Consider the following 19,483-nt stretch of genomic DNA (forward strand, 5'->3'; position numbering starts at 1 on the left):
TGTATGGGACGCGTTCAAGGCATATTTACGAGGTACAATGATCGGCAAAATTGCAGCCTGCAAGGTGGCTAGAAGGGCGACGGAAAGACAGCTTGAGACTGAGTGTGGGGATTTGGAGATGCGTTACCTGACAGAGGGTACTCCTGAGCTGAAGGCCCGCTGGCTTGTGGCTCAGGAGGCCTGGCTGGCCCACCTTTCAGATATAAATGCACGTTCCCTTTTGTTTAGGGCTACTAACATATATATGCAGGCGGACAGACCAGGTAGCCTGATGGCCCACTTAGTGCACTATGATAGACCTGGGACCACGATAGCGCAAATGCTCGACCCAGGCGGCTTCACGGTGGATGCCACCCCCGACATCGCTCAGATGTTCCTCGGCTACTTCAGAGAAATTTACGACAGTAGACTGACATGCTCCACGGAGGAAATAGACCTGTACCTGATAAACATTCCCCTTTCTAAACTCTCCCATGAGGCCAGGGACGCACTGGACGCACCTCTGACCCTGGAAGAGGTGGTGTCGGCGGTGGAGGTGTCTCCTAGAGGTAAATCCCCGGGTAGTGACGGTATTCCCACGGAACTATATAAACAGTATATAGAATTCTTTGGTCCCCAGCTGCTTGACACGTACGTTAAAATGAGTGTCACTGACAGCCTTCCTCCCTCGATGTCCGAGGCGATCCTTATAATGCTTCCAAAGCCTGGTAAGGACCCCATGTTGTTGGACTCCTACAGGCCGATCTCCCTCATCCCCACTGACGCCAAGATCCTGGCGAAAATTCTCGCGGTCCGTCTCAACCTAGTAATTGAATCCATAATTCATCCGGATCAAACCGGCTTCATGCCTGGGAAATCCACATCCATTAACTTGCGCAGGCTATACACCATTTTGCAGGCCCCCCGCGACTTCCCCTCGGACGCGGCTGTAGTCTCGCTGGATGCAGCCAAGGCATTCGACAGCGTTGAATGGCCTTACCTGTGGGGAGTCATGAGGAGCATGGGCTTCGGCCCAAACTTTATTCAGTGGATTAAATTGCTATACCAGAATCCACGCGCCAGGGTCTTGGTGAACGGCTACATCTCCTCCTCCTTCCCTTTGACACGGGGCACCAGACAAGGATGCCCCCTCTCTCCTGCTCTGTTTGCCATAGCCATAGAGCCACTCGCTTGCCTGATCAGATCGCACCCGGACATCGAGGGAATAGGTACCGGCCCCTGTACTGACAAGATAGCCCTTTATGCGGATGACCTGTTGCTATTCCTTCAAGACTACGCAGTAGAGATGCCCACTGTGCTGCGGGTCATCGAGACATTCGGTGGGTATTCGGGTCTCCGCATAAATTGGACTAAATCATTTATTATGCCCATTATAGGCTCCCTCCCTCAGGTTCCGAAAATATCTCTGCCACTGTGCTGGACAGTTCAGTTCAAGTACCTCGGAATTCTAATTACAAACGACCCATCAGACTTTGTGCCCTTAAACCTCGACCCCCTAGTACAAACAGTAGTGCGCAAATCTAGAGCCTGGGGTAAGTTACCACTGACAATGACGGGCAGGGTCGGCCTTATTAAAATGGTAGTCCTGCCTAAACTATTGTATGTTCTACTACAGTCCCCTGTATTCATTTTTCCAGCCTTCTTCAGGAAATTAAATAGCGTCCTGTCCTCCTTTGTATGGGCCAATAAAAGAGCTAGAATTAAATTAACCACCCTCACCAGACAGAAAAGGGACGGCGGTCTGGCCTTGCCTCACTTCCAACTATATTACTATGCTGCTCAGCTATCACATATCAGTATGTGGCTTCGGGAGGGGGGGGGGGCTGGGCTGGAACGGGCGTTCCTTCAGTGCTACTACCCAGACCTTTCCCCGGCACAGGTCTTGGTGGGGGAAAACCCTTCCAGATCTTTACCTCCTATTGTCTTTCAGGCGATGAGAATATGGCTAGCATTGAGGGGCCTGCTCGGGTATGAAGGCATGGACCCTGACACCCCCCTATGGCACTCCACAATGCTTAATGAGCTGAGGTCCCTAGAGGGCGGGGAGGTATGGGCTCCGTATTCGATAGACTCACTGTCCCAATTATATAGTGGCGGTTCATTGAAATCATTTCAACAATTAAAGGAGGAGTTTGGACTTCCGAACTCTCACTTCTACAGATTTTTACAGCTCAGGCACGCCTTGCAGGCGCAATTTGGAGACTCCCCCCCGGCGCTCCTCCCATTTCCCATCAAAACATTCCTACAATCTTTGGGTCGAGTCAAGGTGATCTCCTTCACTTACTCATACCTCCTCCAAACAATACACGCAGACCCGCTCTCGAATCTTCGGGCGAACTGGGAGCGTGACTTGGGTCCCATAGACGGGGAAGACTGGGAGGGTGCTTTGGGCAATCCGAGTCAGGTCACCAAATCGCTACGGTTTCAGCAGATTCAGTTTTTCATTCTGCATAGGTCATACATGACACCGAGCAGGCTGGCCAGATTCAGGTCTGATAATGTTGATGTTTGTCCCAAGTGCAGGGCTGCCGGAGGCACATTCTGGCACCTCATATGGGAATGCCCGTCGCTACAGGTGTTCTGGGCTGGGGTCAGGTCGATTTTGGAACACACAGGAACACAGAGGGGAATGCTGACTCCGAGATTTTGCATTCTGGGGGTGGGTGACTCGAGTTCTGGGTCCAGATGGGAAAGCATGTATGCCCGCAGCGTATGCGCACTTGCAAAAGTGTGCATCGCGCGGACATGGATGGCCCCCAGCCCTCCCACAATACCTGCTCTTAAAAGTTTGATCAATGATACCCTATTAAAAGAACGATATGTATATATGAAATATAATGCCCTTACCAGATACGAGAAGATTTGGTCTCCTTGGATCACTTCCACATACTCCTCCCTTGCCCTTCAAATGTAGCGGGCACTGGCCATTGATGCAGAAGCGCTGTTTGGGCCCCGGGGCGTTGGGCCGAACCCTTTACCTCTCCTAACGCAGTTGCTTAGGTGGTTAGCTGTCGCACCACACCACGCACACATCAGGTTGACTAGGCTTGAGTTTGTTTAGAGGGTTAGTTTGGGGGTAGTGGGGTTGTGGGCTATATACGGCTCAATAGACGGGGTAATTACACATAAGGTGGGGGGAGAAAATCTAAAAAATGTTAAGTATGTGAATCATAACTTGGATACAGACTACATACAATATGCATATTGCGTGAAGGCCGCACGGAAATGGTGATGTGGGGAATAGTATTCATGCATGTATAATACCATAAAGCTGATATGAATGACTGAATAATGTGATTATCCAATATGACCAGAAATGTATCCTGAAATGTCTGTATCTTTAACTTTTGTGGTGAATAAAAATTACTCTATTTAAAAAAAGAAGCTCTGGAGAGCCCCTAGTGTGCACCCTTCTCGTTCGGGCACAGAGATCTAACTGAGGCTTGGAGGAGGGTCATAGGGGGAGGAGCCAGTGCACACCAGATAGTCCTAAAGCTTTCTTTAGATGTGCCCAGTCTCCTGCGGAGCCGCTATTCCCCATGGTCCTTATGGAGTCCCCAGCATCCACTTAGGACGTTAGAGAAATACAGAGTGACATAAAATACAATTTGCATACCAAATTTAAAAGACTAAACGTCAGGATGTAACATATCTCTAGAGATTACTCATGTAATAGTCATACAGACATACTGTAGGCATGAACATATGTCATTTAAACAACATTACTACAATAGGATGTAAATATTACTGCAATAGAATATACAGTAATAAATATAATTGTTTTCAAGTTTTTGAGGCTACCAAAAATACATATAGGAGTTGAAATACATACCAAAATAATCGGTTAAATACACTCTCAACGAGGATTAGTTATCTATGAAACAGTCGAATCCACAAGTGAGCTTTAATAAGCCTAATTGTAGAATATAAGATTTTTAGGATCTAACAGTCATATAAGCTTTAATGGATATATACTTTTAATAGTATAATCCACCATTAGGTTCTCATTAATGTACAAAATTATTTTTACAGATAAAATTCCAATTTTTATTGGTTACTGGTTGGTTCCATTCAGAGGGTACATACCGAATTGGTCATCATGGGGTAATAACCATATAAAAGTGTTGTAAGGGGTCCAAATGGTAATAGCCGGAATGACCTACCACAGAGAAATATCATGGTGGTATCAATAAAAATGTTTTTATTTAAGGTAATAAAGGAATATGTCTGTAATTATTCAAGCATAACATTTTGCTTTTTGCTTTGTTTTTACAGTAAAATGATAGCTAATGCTTTTTTTTATTTATTTGGGGTTTGGACCGGGCTTAATGTGCCCAACCTTTGGATCCCTCTTCTAAAAAAGTATAAAATGTAAATCTATAGGCTTCAATGGAAAACGCTATTATATTTTCCAGCGCCCATAGAAAGCTATGGGGACCATTACTGCGAACATTGGGGGTCATTGCGATCGCTCGCTGCAGTTTATCGCAGCGCAGCGATCGGGACGGATCTGCGCATGCTGGACGGCCGAAGGCCGTTGTTCCCTAACGATCGCCTCTGCCTGATTGACAGGCAGAGGCGGTCGCTGGGCGGGAGGGGGCTTTCGTTTAGGGGGCGCGGTCCGGCCAACGCAGGCGTGGCCAGACCGTTGGGGGGGGGGGGCTGCAGCGGCTGCGTGCCGTCACAAGCAGCCGCTGTGACCCGGGCAGCAAAGAGGTTCTCCCGGCCAGCCGCAGGATTTGCGCTGGCCGGGAGTTACTCCTCAAATGCAAAAGCATCGCCTCTGTGCAATGCTTTTGTATTTATGTGCACTGACATGCGGGTCAGACTAGCCCTGTGCTGGACATCCCCCCGCATGTCTGAGTGCCTTATCGTAGCTGTGCTAAATTTAGCACAGCTATGATCAACTCGGAATGACCCCCATTAAGAGAAGGATTGCACATACTGGATACACCCTTATTAAATAACCCCAAAACTGTGGCTGCTTTCAGATAATTCACCACAATTTTTAGACTAATAATAGGTCCCTATAACTTTTACATTTGCAAAGCAACATGGTTTTGCCAGAGTGCACAATTACACTATCTAGCCAAGTGCGTAGCTGGACCTATAGAGGCCCCATAGCAAAATTTTACAGAGTCCGCCTCAGCAAGCCAGCCATACAACCATACACTCATATACACTATTAGGGCTAGGGGGACTATGTATAATCGTTATATATATATATATATATATATATACACACACACACACACACACACATATATATATATATATATATATATATATATATATAGTAGAGAAAATAAGCGCTTCTGAGTGTGATAATAAATTATACAGAAAATGGCCAGGTGGGTGAAATTATAACCAAGAACACTTATCTGGTTGTAACAGAACTTCCAACGAGTGTTCCTCAATTTTGGATTAGCATGTAGAGAGAAAAACACAATAGAACATAGTGTGTATCGTTCTCACAATCAAATAAGATCGTTTGCATATGAAGGGCAGTAAATTAGGGAACATGCTTATTCCCAATTAAACCTCATTAGTAGTCCGGACATTAAAAATAGTAACAATTTAATATACAAAGACATACAATGGCTAGACAACACACGTACAAGATCAAAAGTTTGGAGAAGCTTATCTGTCCATCTAAAAAGGGACACCGCAGCAGACAATCCCAATGGATATAAAATAGCCAAAAGACATGCGTACAGGAAATTAATAGTTCATTAAATATTTATTTCCTGTACGCATGTCTTTTGGCTATTTTATATCCCTTTATATGCAAATGATCTTATTTGATTGTGAGAACGATACACACTATGTTCTATTGTGTTTTTCTCTCTACATGCTAATCCAAAATTGAGGAACACTCGTTGGAAGTTCTGTTACAACCAGATAAGTGTTCTTGGTTATAATTTCACCCACCTGGCCATTTTCTGTATAATTTATTATCACACTCAGAAGTGCTTATTTTCTCTACTACTATTTTTTGTCTATGTGTACACCATACACAATATTTTGTATTATGAGCTGCTACCCTTAAAGGGGGTAAAGAGTGTTATTTAATATTACCCCATCACTACACTTTTGTACTAAAGCGCCTAGGTTTCTGCTATTCCATATATATATATATAGCATTTATTTATTTTATTTTTTCATTTATAATACTTACTATATGCTAAACACCATGCACTTAATAATTTATATTAATAAAGCAGGCAGATAGTGCAAGCATTTGATCATTTACAGTCAAAATGGCTAGGCTTCAAAATAATTTGCATATGTGCAGTATCAGAACCTTTTGGACAATGTTATTAGTGTCCTCATTTTACAATTGCTCACCCCATTTTTCTTACATCCACCTTGTCTATAGTCAAGCACGGGGAGATGCCTTGAAACCCCCCCCTCCCAGGCCCACACCATGGCCACAATAGTAATATAATATAATACAATTTTACTATAGCTGCATGTTTTACAGATCTCAGTATCATACAGTAAATCGAATAATTAGCAACACATGTGGATTTTTTTAAATGTGTCAGCCAGTAATAAATACACCTGTGTTTCAACTAGTAGATATGGACAAAATGCACTTGTATACCCCTTTTACACCAAGCTTTTCACCCGGCTTATTGCTGGGTCTACCAAGGCCACAACTTGGTGTAAAAGGGTGCCTGAAAAATATCCCAGGTCGTGTGAGCAGGGAATCCGGCCCCGCTAGATACCAGGGTTGGACCCAGGTAACGATGTAGTGTAAACAGCTCGGCCCAGGTTATCTGACACAGGTTATGCTTAAAATAAGATTTTACTCACCGGTAAATCTATTTCTCGTAGTCCGTAGTGGATGCTGGGACTCCGTAAGGACCATGGGGAATAGCGGCTCCGCAGGAGACTGGGCACAACTAAGAAAGCTTTAGGACTAACTGGTGTGCACTGGCTCCTCCCACTATGACCCTCCTCCAGACCTCAGTTAGGATACTGTGCCCGGAAGAGCTGACACAATAAGGAAGGATTTTGAATCCCGGGTAAGACTCATACCAGCCACACCAATCACACCGTATAACTCGTGATATTATACCCAGTTAACAGTATGAACATAACAGAGCCTCTCAACAGATGGCTCAACAATAACCCTTTAGTTAACAATAACTATATACAAGTATTGCAGACAGTCCGCACTTGGGACGGGCGCCCAGCATCCACTACAGACTACGAGAAATAGATTTACCGGTGAGTAAAATCTTATTTTCTCTGACGTCCTAAGTGGATGCTGGGACTCCGTAAGGACCATGGGGATTATACCAAAGCTCCCAAACGGGCGGGAGAGTGCGGATGACTCTGCAGCACCGAATGAGAGAACCCAAGGTCCTCCTCAGCCAGGGTATCAAATTTGTAGAATTTTGCAAACGTGTTTGCCCCTGACCAAGTAGCAGCTCGGCAAAGTTGTAAAGCCGAGACCCCTCGGGCAGCCGCCCAAGAAGAGCCCACTTTCCTTGTGGAATGGGCTTTTACAGATTTAGGCTGCGGCAGGCCAGCCGCAGAATGCGCAAGCTGAATTGTGCAACAAATTCAGCGAGCAATAGTCTGCTTTGCAGCAGGAGCACCCAGTTTGTTGGGTGCATACAGGATAAATAGCGAGTCAGTCTTCCTGACTCCAGCCGTCCTGGAAACATAAATTTTCAAGGCCCTGACTACGTCCAGTAACTTGGAGTCCCTAGTAGCCGCAGGCACAACAATAGGTTGGTTCAAGTGAAAAGCTGATACCACCTTAGGGAGAAACTGGGGACGAGTCCTCAATTCTGCCCTATCCATATGGAAAATCAAATAGGGGCTTTTACATGACAAAGCCGCCAATTCTGACACTCGCCTAGCCGAAGCCAAGGCCAAAAGCATGACCACTTTCCACGTGAGATATTTTAAATCCACGGTTTTAAGTGGCTCAAACCAATGTGACTTCAGGAAACCCAACACCACGTTGAGGTCCCAAGGTGCCACTGGAGGCACAAAAGGAGGCTGAATATGCAGCACTCCCTAAACAAATGTCTGAACTTCAGGCAGTGAAGCCAGTTCTTTTTGGAAGAAAATCGACAGAGCCGAAATCTGGACCTTAATGGAACCCAGTTTTAGGCCCATAGTCACCCCTGACTGTAGGAAGTGCAGAAATCGACCCAGCTGAAATTCCTCCGTTGGGGCCTTCCTGGCCTCACACCACGCAACATATTTTCGCCATATGCGGTGATAATGTTGTACGGTTACATCTTTTCTAACTTTAATGAGCGTAGGAATGTCTTCCTCCGGAATACCTTTTTCTTTTAGGATCCGGTGTTCAACCGCCATGCCGTCAAACGCAGCCGCGGTAAGTCTTGGAACAGACAGGGCCCCTGCAGCAGCAGGTCCTGTCTGAGCGGCAGAGGCCATGGGTCCTCTGAGATCAATTCTTGAAGTTCCGGGTACCAAGCTCTTCTTGGCCAATCCGGAACAATGAGTAAAGTTCTTACTCCTCTTTTCCTTATTATCCTCAGTACCTTGGGTATGAGAGGAAGAGGGGGGAACACATAAACCGACCGGTACACCCACGGTGTCACTAGAGCGTCCACAGCTATCGCCTGAGGGTCCCTTGACCTGGCTCAATATTTTTCTAGCTTTTTGTTTAGGCGGGACGGGACACCATCATGTCCACCTGTGGCCTTTCCCAACGGTTTACAATCAGTTGGAAGACTTCTGGATGAAGTCCCCACTCTCCCGGGTGGAGGTCGTGCCTGCTGAGGAAGTCTGCTTCCCAGTTGTCCACTCCCGGAATGAACACTGCTGACAGTGCTAATACGTAACTTTCCGCCCATCGGAGAATCCTTGTGACTTCTGCCATCGCCGTCCTGCTTCTTGTGCCGCCCTGTCGGTTTACATGGGCGACTGCCGTGATGTTGTCTGACTGGATCAGAACCGGCTGGTTTTGAAGCAGGGGTTTTGCCTGACTTAGGGCATTGTAAATGGCCCTCAGTTCCAGAACATTTATGTGTAGGGTAGTCTCCTGACTTGACCAAAGTCCTTGGAAGTTTCTTCCCTGTGTGACTGCCCCCCAGCCTCGAAGGCTGGCATCCGTGGTCACCAGGACCCAGTCCTGTATGCCGAATCTGCGGCCCTCTTGAAGATGAGCACTTTGCAGCCACCACAGCAGAGATACCCTGGTCCTTGGAGACAGGGTTATCAACCGATGCATCTGAAGATGCGATCCGGACCACTTGTCCAACAGGTCCCACTGAAAAGTTCTGGCATGGAACCTGCCGAATGGAATTGCTTCGTAGGAAGTTACCATCTTTCCCAGGACTCGCGTGCAGTGATGCACCGACACCTGTTTTGGTTTCAGGAGGCCTCTGACTAGAGATGACAGCTCCTTGGCTTTCTCCTCTGGGAGAAACACTTTTTTCTGGACTGTGTCCAGAATCATCCCCAGGAACAGTAGACGTGTCGCAGGAACCAGCTGTGACTTTGGAATATTTAGAATCCAACCGTGCTGGTGTAGCACCTCCTGAGATAGTGCTACGCCGACCAACAACTGCTCCCTGGACCTCGCCTTTATCAGGAGATCGTCCAAGTATGGGATAATTAAAACTCCCTTTTTTCGAAGGAGTATCATCATTTCGGCCATTACCTTGGTAAATACCCTCGGTGCCGTGGACAGGCCGAACGGCAATGTCTGGAATTGGTAATGACAATCCTGTACCACAAATCTGAGGTACTCCTGGTGAGGATGGTAAACGGGGACATGCAGGTAAGCATCCTTGATGTCCAGTGATACCATGTAATCCCCCTCTTCCAGGCTTGCAATAACCGCCCTGAGCGATTCCATCTTGAACTTGAATTTTTTTATATATGTGTTCAAGGATTTCAAATTTAAAATGGGTCTCACCGAACCGTCCGGTTTCGGTACCACAAACATTGTGGAATAGTAACCCCGTCCTTGTTGAAGTAGGGGCACCTTGACTATCACCTGCTGGGAATACAGCTTGTGAATTGCCTCTATCACAGCCTCCCTGCCTGAGGGAGTTGCTGGCAAGGCAGATTTGAGGAAACGGCGGGGGGGAAATGTCTTGAATTCTAGCCTGTACCCCTGAGATACCACTTGAAGGATCCAGGGATCTACTTGTGAGCGAGCCCACTGATTGCTGAAGTTTTTGAGACGGGCCCCCACCGTACCTGGCTCCGCCTGTTGAGCCCCAGCGTCATGCGGTGGACTTAGAAGAAGAAGCGGGGGAGGACTTTTGTTCCTGGGAACTGGCTGTATGCTGCAGCTTTTTTCCCCTACCTCTGCCTCTGGGCAGAAAGGACGCGCCTCTACCCCGCCTGCTCTTTTGGGGACGAAAGGACTGTACCTGATAATACGGTGCTTTCTTTGGTTGTGAGGGGACATGTGGTAAAAATGCTGACTTCCCAGCCGTTGCTGTGGACACTAGGTCTGAAAGACCATCCCCGAACAACTCCTCACCCTTATAAGGCAAAACTTCCATGTGCCGTTTAGAATCTGCATCACCTGTCCACTGCCGAGTCCATAACCCTCTCCTGGCAGAAATGGACAGTGCACTTATTTTAGATGCCAGGCGGCAAATATCCCTCTGTGCATCTCTCATGTATAAGACAGCGTCTTTAATATGCTCTATGTTTAGCAATATAGTGTCCCTGTCTAGGGTGTCAATGTTTTCTGACAGGGAATCTGACCACGCAGCTGCAGCACTGCACATCCATGCTGAAGCAATAGCCTTCAGGAGAGTCTCCTGCTTTCTATCAGCAGGTTCCTTTAGGGCGGCCGTATCCGGAGACGGTAGTGCCACCTTTTTTGATAAGCGTGTAAGCGCTTTATCCACCCTAGGGGGTGTTTCCCAACGTGACCTATCCTCTGGCGGGAAAGGGTACCCCATTAGTAACTTTTTAGAAATTACCAATTTTTTATCTGGGCAAGCCCACGCTACTTCACACACTTCATTTAATTCTTCAGAAGGGGGAAAAACTACTGGTAGTTTTTTCTCTCCAAACATAATACCCTTTTTTGTGGTACCTGGGGTCACATCAGAAATGTGTAAAACATTTTTCATTGCCTCAATCATGTAACGAGTGGCCCTATTGGACATTACATTAGTCTCTTCGTCGTCGACACTGGTATCAGTATCCGTGTCGACATCTGTGTCTGCCATCTGAGGTAGCGGGCGTTTTAGAGCCCCTGATGGCCTTTGAGACGTCTGGGCAGGCACGAGCTGAGAAGCCGGCTGTCCCGCATTTGGCATGTCGTCAAATTTTTTATGTAAGGAGTCGACACTTTCACGTAATTCCTTCCACAAGTCCATCCACTCAGGTGTCTGCCGGCCCGCAGGGGGTGACAACACATTTATAGGCATCTGCTCCGCCTCCACATAAGCCTCCTCATCAAACATGTCGACACAGCCGTACCGACACACCGCACACACACAGGGAATGCTCTGACAGAAGACAGGACCCCACAAAGCCCTTTGGGGAGACAGAGAGAGAGTATGCCAGCACACACCAGAGCGCTATATAATACAGGGATTAACTAAATTATATCCCCTTATAGCTGCTATATATGTATATTGCGCCTAAATTTAGTGCCCCCCCTCTCTTTTTTACCCTTATGTAGTGTAGACTGCAGGGGAGAGCCAGGGAGCTTCCTTCCAGCGGAGCTGTGAGGGAGAAATGGCGCCAGTGTGCTGAGGGAGATAGCTCCGCCCCTTTTCCGCAGGCTTCTCCCACTTTTTTCAGGAATTCTGGCAGGGGTAATTTATCACATATATAGCCTCTGGGGCTATATATTGTGATGATTTTGCCAGGCAAGGTGTTTATATTGCTGCTCAGGGCGCCCCCCCCCCCCCCCCCCCCCCCCAGCGCCCTGCACCCATCAGTGACCGCAGTGTGAGGTGTGCATGAGGAGCAATGGCGCACAGCTGCAGTGCTGTGCGCTACCTTGTTGAAGACAGGAGTCTTCTGCTGCCGATTTTCCGGATCACTTCTTGCTTCTGGTTCTGTAAGGGGGCCGGCGGCGCGGCTCCGGGACCGAACATCAAGGCCGGTTCCTGCGGTCGATCCCTCTGGAGCTAATGGTGTCCAGTAGCCTAAGAAGCCCAAGCTACCACCAGTTAGGTAGGTTCGCTTCTTCTCCCCTTAGTCCCTCGCTGCAGTGAGTCTGTTGCCAGCAGATCTCACTGTAAAATAAAAAACCTAAAATATACTTTCTTTCTAGGAGCTCAGGAGAGCCCCTAGTGTGCATCCAGCTCAGCCGGGCACAAGATTCTAACTGAGGTCTGGAGGAGGGTCATAGTGGGAGGAGCCAGTGCACACCAGTTAGTCCTAAAGCTTTCTTAGTTGTGCCCAGTCTCCTGCGGAGCCGCTATTCCCCATGGTCCTTACGGAGTCCCAGCATCCACTTAGGACGTCAGAGAAAAGCTGCTGATTGGCTGTGTTTGTCCGCCTTAAGAGAGGGTCTGTGATTGACAGGCTGGGCACACCTGGGTTCAGTGTAATACCCCTTTCACACTGCCAATGCCGGCCCTACACGGGAATTGGAAACGGGTCCTTCCCGGGGGGGATCCGGCATTGGACCCTGACAGGCGGCTTCCCGACCCTGCAATTTGCGGGGTCGGTTGCCATAGTGGTGGGGTCGGTGCCAGCAGCGGGGACGGAGGTGGCGCTGGGAGATGAGCTCATCTTCGCGCCACCTCTCCCCTATGTATGTAGTGAACAGGTCCCAGGTCGCATCAACCCGTGAACCCGTTCACGCTGCCACTAACCCGGTATTCAACTCAGGAATAACACTGCTTTATTCCTGGGTTGAATTACCGGGTCAGGCGACCCAGGAATTTGACCATGGCGCTTTCACACCGCACACCAACCCGGCAATATACCAGGTCGATACCGGGTTATTTGCATACCTCCCAACTTTTCAGGGTTGGAAATCGGGACGTCGCGCGCGACCCGAAAGGGGCGTGACCTCATCTGATGGGGGCGTGGCTAAAGATTGGCGGGTGCGGTCACCCGGCGCCGACCTGCTTTTCTTCACTTTGGGGGCGTACCCAGCGCTCTCCCCGAGCAGCTGGGCAGCCCCCTTTTCCGCACTGAACACAGAGCAGAGCAGCGGGTGATCAAAGCATCCCCCAGCTGCCCCCCCGCCCACGGGACACTGCGACCCGCGGGTGGGACAGCGGGACAGTGACCGAATAGCGGGACTGTCCCGCTGAAATCGGGACAGACAGTTGGTAGGTATGTATTTGTGCGGTGCGAATGGGGTACAAATGTGGCTGACCCAGGAATAACCCGGGTAGAATGTGCAGTGTAAACAGGGTCGGACACTGGTCTGACCCAGGTTGGAAACGTGTCCTGAAACCTGGGTCGAACCTGGTTTGTGGTGTAAAAGTGGTATAGGTATAGTGGTATGTTCATGAAGAAAATGAAAACAGAATTGTTATTTTTAACTACATATCACATTGGTTCCATAGTCTGATCGAGAAGAAGGATTCCTGGCACCTGTAATCCCGAAGTGTATTATTGCAGGGCATCGGAGATGCAGAAATGTTAAGACACAAATACAAACATGTAACACCAGATGGCGCCATTGACAGACAAAAGTATTCCATTCATGAAAACTTTAAGGAAACTTTTTCCTCCTGTTACATAGTGAAAGTTGAAATCTATTTTGTTGTTTTTACTTTTTACTTCTATTTTTCTGTCCCTCACTAAAAAAAATAAAAATATAATAATAAAAAAAATATATAGGAAAGATTGCAGTTGGGGAATATTTTCCTATGGAAAGACTGTATGTGTTGCCATGAAAATAAAACGTAGAGGATTTGTCAGTTAATATTCCACTTTGACAAAGTTTTTCCTCTGAGCTGACTTTGTGCTGACGTCCCCCATCAAGCTGTTCTGATGCTCCCCCCCCCCATACTAGTGTGTCTCAGGGGCAGGGCTTTCCATTAAAATGTGAATCACTAGGTTCCTATCTCACTGCCTACTCCTTTGCTTGCTGTGCAGGCTGCTAGCACTGGGCACGTCCTTCATTGCTGGACCTGGTGGGATATTCACTTTACACTGCTGAAATCTACACCACGTTGCCAGGTACTGTTACCTCTTATTCATGCATATTCTCTGCAGGTTTCCTCACTGGCACAGACAGTATTACAAGCAATTGCAATTATTAACACTTTCTCTTAAGCTGATTTTGTTCATAAAATGTTTAAAACCTATGTTTTTTCTCACATATACATAAAATGCGCACAGATTGCGCCCATGCTGCGTGTGTGTGTATATGTATGTATATGTATATATGTGTGTGTGTGTGTGTGTGTGTGTGTGTGTGTGTGTGTGTGTGTGTGTGTGTGTGTGTTTGTGTGTGTGTGTGTGTATATACATATATTTATTTATTTAAAATAAGGTTTGTGTGTAAGAAGCAGGACTTTATGGTAATTAATAATGAGGTGTATATATTAGGTGTATATATAATAATGAGGTGTATAAAGGTGTATATATTTCCTGGCGAGAAGAGAGGCACCTTATCAGTCAGCACCTGGAAAGAGGCACAAGGCACTTCCTGGCCACAGAGACAGGTTACCATCTCACACATCTAAACAAATATGATGTATTGGTTTTTCTCTGACGTCCTAGTGGATGCTGGGACTCCGTAAGGACCATGGGGAATAGCGGCTCCGCAGGAGACAGGGCACAAAATAAAAGCTTAAGGATCAGGTGGTGTGCACTGGCTCCTCCCCCTATGACCCTCCTCCAAGCCTCAGTTAGATTTTTGTGCCCGGCCGAGAAGGGTGCAATCTAGGTGGCTCTCCTGAGCTGCTTAGAATAAAAGTTTAGTTTAGGTTTTTTTTATTTTTTATTTTCAGTGAGTCCTGCTGGCAAAAGGCTCACTGCATCGTGGGACTAAGGGGAGAAGAAGCGAACTCACCTGCGTGCAGAGTGGATTGGGCTTCTTAGGCTACTGGACATTAGCTCCAGAGGGACGATCACAGGTACAGCCTGGATGGGTCACCGGAGCCGCGCCGCCGTCCCCCTTACAGAGCCAGAAGAGACGAAGAGGTCCGGTGAAATCGGCGGCAGAAGACATCCTGTCTTCAGACTAAGGTAGCGCACAGCACAGCAGCTGTGCGCCATTGCTCTCAGCACACTTCACACTCCGGTCACTGAGGGTGCAGGGCGCTGGGGGGGAGCGCCCTGAGACGCAATATAACAGTATATACCTTAGGTGGCAAAAAGAATACATCACATATAGCTCCTGGGCTATATGGATGTATTTTAACCCCTGCCAATTTTACACAAAAAAGCGGGAGATAAGGACGTCGTGAAGGGGCGGAGCCTATCTCCTCAGCACACAAGCGCCATTTTCCCTCACAGCTCCGCTGGAAGGACGGCTCCCTGACTCTCCCCTGCAGTCCTGCTTCAGAATCAGGGTAAAAAAGAGAAGGGGGGGGGGCATTTTTGGCAGCAAATAACGATAATAACAGCAGCTATAAGGGAATAACACTTATATAAGGTTATCCCTGTATATATATAGCGCTGGGTGTGTGCTGGCAGACTCTCCCTCTGTCTCTCCAAAGGGCTAAGTGGGGTCCTGTCCTCTATCAGAGCATTCCCGGTGTGTGTGCTGTGTGTCGGTACGCGTGTGTCGACATGTATGAGGAGGAAAATGATGTGGAGGCGGAGCAGTTGCCTGTGTTGGTGATGTCACCCCCTAGGGAGTCGACACCTAACTGGATGATTGTATTTAAACAATTAAGTGATAATGTCAGCAATTTGCAAAAAACTGTTGACGACATGAGACAGCCGGCAAATCAATTAGTGCCTGTCCAGGCGTCTCAGACACCGTCAGGGGTGCTAAAACGCCCGTTACCTCAGTGGGTCGACACAGACCCTGACACAGATACTGAGTCTAGTGTCGACGGTGACGAGACAAACGTAATGTCCAGTAGGGCCACACGTTACATGATCACGGCAATGAAAGAGGCATTGAACCTTTCTGACACTACAAGTACCACAAAGAAGGGTATTATGTGGGGTGTGAAAAAACTACCAATAGTTTTTCCTGAGTCAGAGGAAATAAATGAGGTGTGTGATAAAGCGTGGGTTTCCCCCGATAAAAAACAGCTAATTTCTAAAAAATTATTAGCATTATATCCCTTCCCGCCAGAGGTTAGGGCGCGTTGGGAAACACCCCCTAGGGTAGATAAGGCGCTCACACGTTTATCTAAACAAGTAGCGTTACCGTCTCCTGATACGGCCACCCTCAAAGAACCAGCTGATAGAAGGCTGGAAAATATCCTAAAAAGTATATACACACATACTGGTGTTATACTGCGACCAGCAATCGCCTCAGCCTGGATGTGCAGTGCTGGAGTCGCATGGTCGGATTCCCTGACTGAGAATATTGATACCCTGGATAGGGACAATATTTTGTTAACTATAGAACATTTAAAGGATGCATTGCTATATATGCGTGATGCACAGAGGGATATTTGCACCCTGGCATCAAGAGTAAGTGCTATGTCCATCTCTGCCAGAAGAGCGTTATGGACGCGACAGTGGTCAGGGGATGCGGATTCCAAACGGCACATGGAAGTATTGCCGTATAAAGGGGAGGAGTTATTTGGGGCTGGTCTATCGGACCTGGTGGCCACGGCAACGGCTGGAAAATCCACCTTTTTACCCCAGGTCACTTCACATCAGCAGAAAAAGACACCGTCTTTTCAAACTCAGTCCTTTCGTTCCCATAAGTACAAGCGAGCAAAAGGCCACTCCTTTCTGCCCCGGGGCAGAGGAAGAGGAAAAAGACTGCACCATGCAGCCGCTTCCCAGGAGCAGAAGCCCTCCCCTGCTTCTGCCAAGTCTTCAGCATGACGCTGGGGCTTTACAAGCAGACTCAGATATGGTGGGGGCCCGTCTCAAGAATTTCAACGCGCAGTGGGCTCACTCGCAAGTGGATCCCTGGATTCTACAGGTAGTATCGCAGGGGTACAAACTGGAATTCGAGGCGTTTCCCCCTCGTCGGTTCCTGAAGTCTGCTTTACCAAAGTCTCCCTCCGACAGGGAGGCAGTTTTGGAAGCCATTCACAAGCTGTATTCCCAGCAGGTGATAATCAAGGTACCCCTCCTGCAACAAGGAAAGGGGTATTATTCCACGCTGTTTGTGGTACCGAAGCCGGACGGCTCGGTGAGACCAATTTTAAATCTGAAATCCTTGAACACTTACATAAAAAGGTTCAAATTCAAGATGGAGTCACTCAGAGCAGTGATAGCGAACCTGGAAGAAGGGGACTATATGGTGTCTCTGGACATCAAAGATGCTTATCTCCACGTCCCAATATACCCTTCTCACCAAGGGTACCTCAGGTTTGTAGTACAAAACTGTCATTATCAGTTTCAGACGCTGCCGTTTGGATTGTCCACGGCACCTCGGGTCTTTACCAAGGTAATGGCCGAAATGATGATTCTTCTACGAAGAAAAGGCATTTTAATTATCCCTTACTTGGACGATCTCCTGATAAGGGCAAGATCCAGGGAACAGTTAGAAGTCGGAGTAGCACTATCTCAGGTAGTGTTACGTCAGCACGGGTGGATTCTAAATATTCCAAAATCGCAGCTGATTCCAACGACACGTCTACTGTTCCTAGGAATGATTCTGGACACAGTCCAGAAGAAGGTGTTTCTCCCGGAGGAGAAGGCCAGGGAGTTATCCGAGCTAGTCAGGAACCTCCTAAAACCAGGCCAGGTCTCAGTGCATCAGTGCACGAGGGTCCTGGGAAAAATGGTGGCTTCTTACGAAGCGATTCCATTCGGAAGATTCCATGCAAGAACTTTTCAGTGGGATCTACTGGACAAATGGTCCGGATCGCATCTGCAGATGCATCAGCGGATAACCCTGTCGCCAAGGACAAGGGTGTCTCTCCTGTGGTGGCTGCAGAGTGCTCATCTACTAGAGGGCCGCAGATTTGGCATTCAGGATTGGATCCTGGTAACCACGGATGCCAGCCTGAGAGGCTGGGGAGCAGTCACACAGGGAAGGAATTTCCAGGGCTTGTGGTCAAGCATGGAAACATCTCTTCATATAAACATTCTGGAACTCAGGGCCATTTACAATGCCCTAAGTCAAGCAAAACCTCTGCTTCAGGGTCAGGCGGTGTTGATCCAATCGGACAACATCACGTCAGTCGCCCACGTAAACAGACAGGGCGGCACGAGAAGCAGGAGGGCAATGGCAGAAGCTGCAAGGATTCTTCGCTGGGCGGAAAATCATGTGATAGCACTGTCAGCAGTGTTCATTCCGGGAGTGGACAACTGGGAAGCAGACTTCCTCAGCAGACACGACCTTCACCCGGGAGAGTGGGGACTTCACCCAGAAGTCTTCCACCTGATTGTAAACCGTTGGGAAAAACCAAACGTGGACATGATGGCGTCACGTCTAAACAAAAAACTGGACAGATATTGCGCCAGGTCAAGGGACCCTCAGGCAATAGCAGTGGACGCTCTGGTAACGCCGTGGGTGTACCAGTCAGTGTATGTGTTCCCTCCTCTGCCTCTCATACCAAAAGTACTGAGAATCATAAGAAGGTGAGGAGTAAGAACTATACTCGTGGTTCCGGATTGGCCAAGAAGGACTTGGTACCCGGAACTTCAAGAGATGCTCACGGACGAACCGTGGCCTCTACCTCTAAGAAAGGACCTGCTACTGCAGGGGCCTTGTCTGTTCCAAGACTTACCGCGGCTGCGTTTGACGGCATGGCGGTTGAACGCCGGATCCTGAGGGAAAAAGGCATTCCAGAAGAAGTCATCCCTACTCTGGTCAAAGCCAGGAAGGACGTAACCGCAAAACATTATCACCGCATTTGGCGTAAATATGTTGCGTGGTGTGAGGCCAAGAAGGCCCCTACAGAGGAATTTCAACTGGGTCGTTTCCTTCATTTCCTGCAAACAGGACTGTCTATGGGCCTAAAATTAGGGTCCATTAAGGTTCAAATTTCGGCCCTGTCGATTTTCTTCCAGAAAGAACTGGCTTCAGTACCTGAAGTTCAGACATTTGTAAAAGGGGTGCTGCACATACAGCCTCCTTTTGTGCCTCCAGTGGCACCTTGGGATCTCAATGTTGTGTTGAGTTTTCTAAAGTCACATTGGTTTGAACCACTTTCCACTGTGGACTTAAAATATCTCACATGGAAGGTGTCGATGCTGTTAGCCTTGGCTTCAGCCAGGCGTGTGTCAGAATTGGCGGCTTTATCATATAAAAGCCCTTACTTAATTTTTCATTCTGACAGGGCGGAATTGAGGACTCGTCCTCAATTTCTACCTAAGGTGGTTTCTGCATTTCACATGAACCAACCTATTGTGGTACCTGCGGCTACCAGGGACTTAGAGGACTCTAAGTTGCTTGACGTTGTCAGGGCCTTGAAAATATATGTTTCCAGGACGGCTGGAGTCAGAA

General features: G+C 47.9%; 1 protein-coding gene across 2 annotated transcripts in view; it reads left to right on the forward strand.

The window, feature by feature from the left end:
* PLEKHH2 (pleckstrin homology, MyTH4 and FERM domain containing H2) overlaps positions 1-19,483 on the forward strand; it is a 417,559-nt gene that overhangs the window by 45,783 nt on the left and 352,293 nt on the right. Inside the window, exon 1 of one of the 2 annotated variants that reach the window (XM_063918336.1) lies at positions 14,033-14,121. The exons of the other annotated variant lie outside the window; for it this stretch is intronic. The gene's annotated coding sequence lies outside the window, so the exon portion shown is untranslated. Of the gene's footprint in view, positions 1-14,032; positions 14,122-19,483 lie in introns of those variants that run through there. 2 annotated transcript variants of the gene reach the window in all.

The sequence above is a fragment of the Pseudophryne corroboree genome, chromosome 4 (genome assembly GCF_028390025.1).
Source record: "Pseudophryne corroboree isolate aPseCor3 chromosome 4, aPseCor3.hap2, whole genome shotgun sequence".
Lineage (NCBI taxonomy): Eukaryota > Metazoa > Chordata > Amphibia > Anura > Myobatrachidae > Pseudophryne > Pseudophryne corroboree.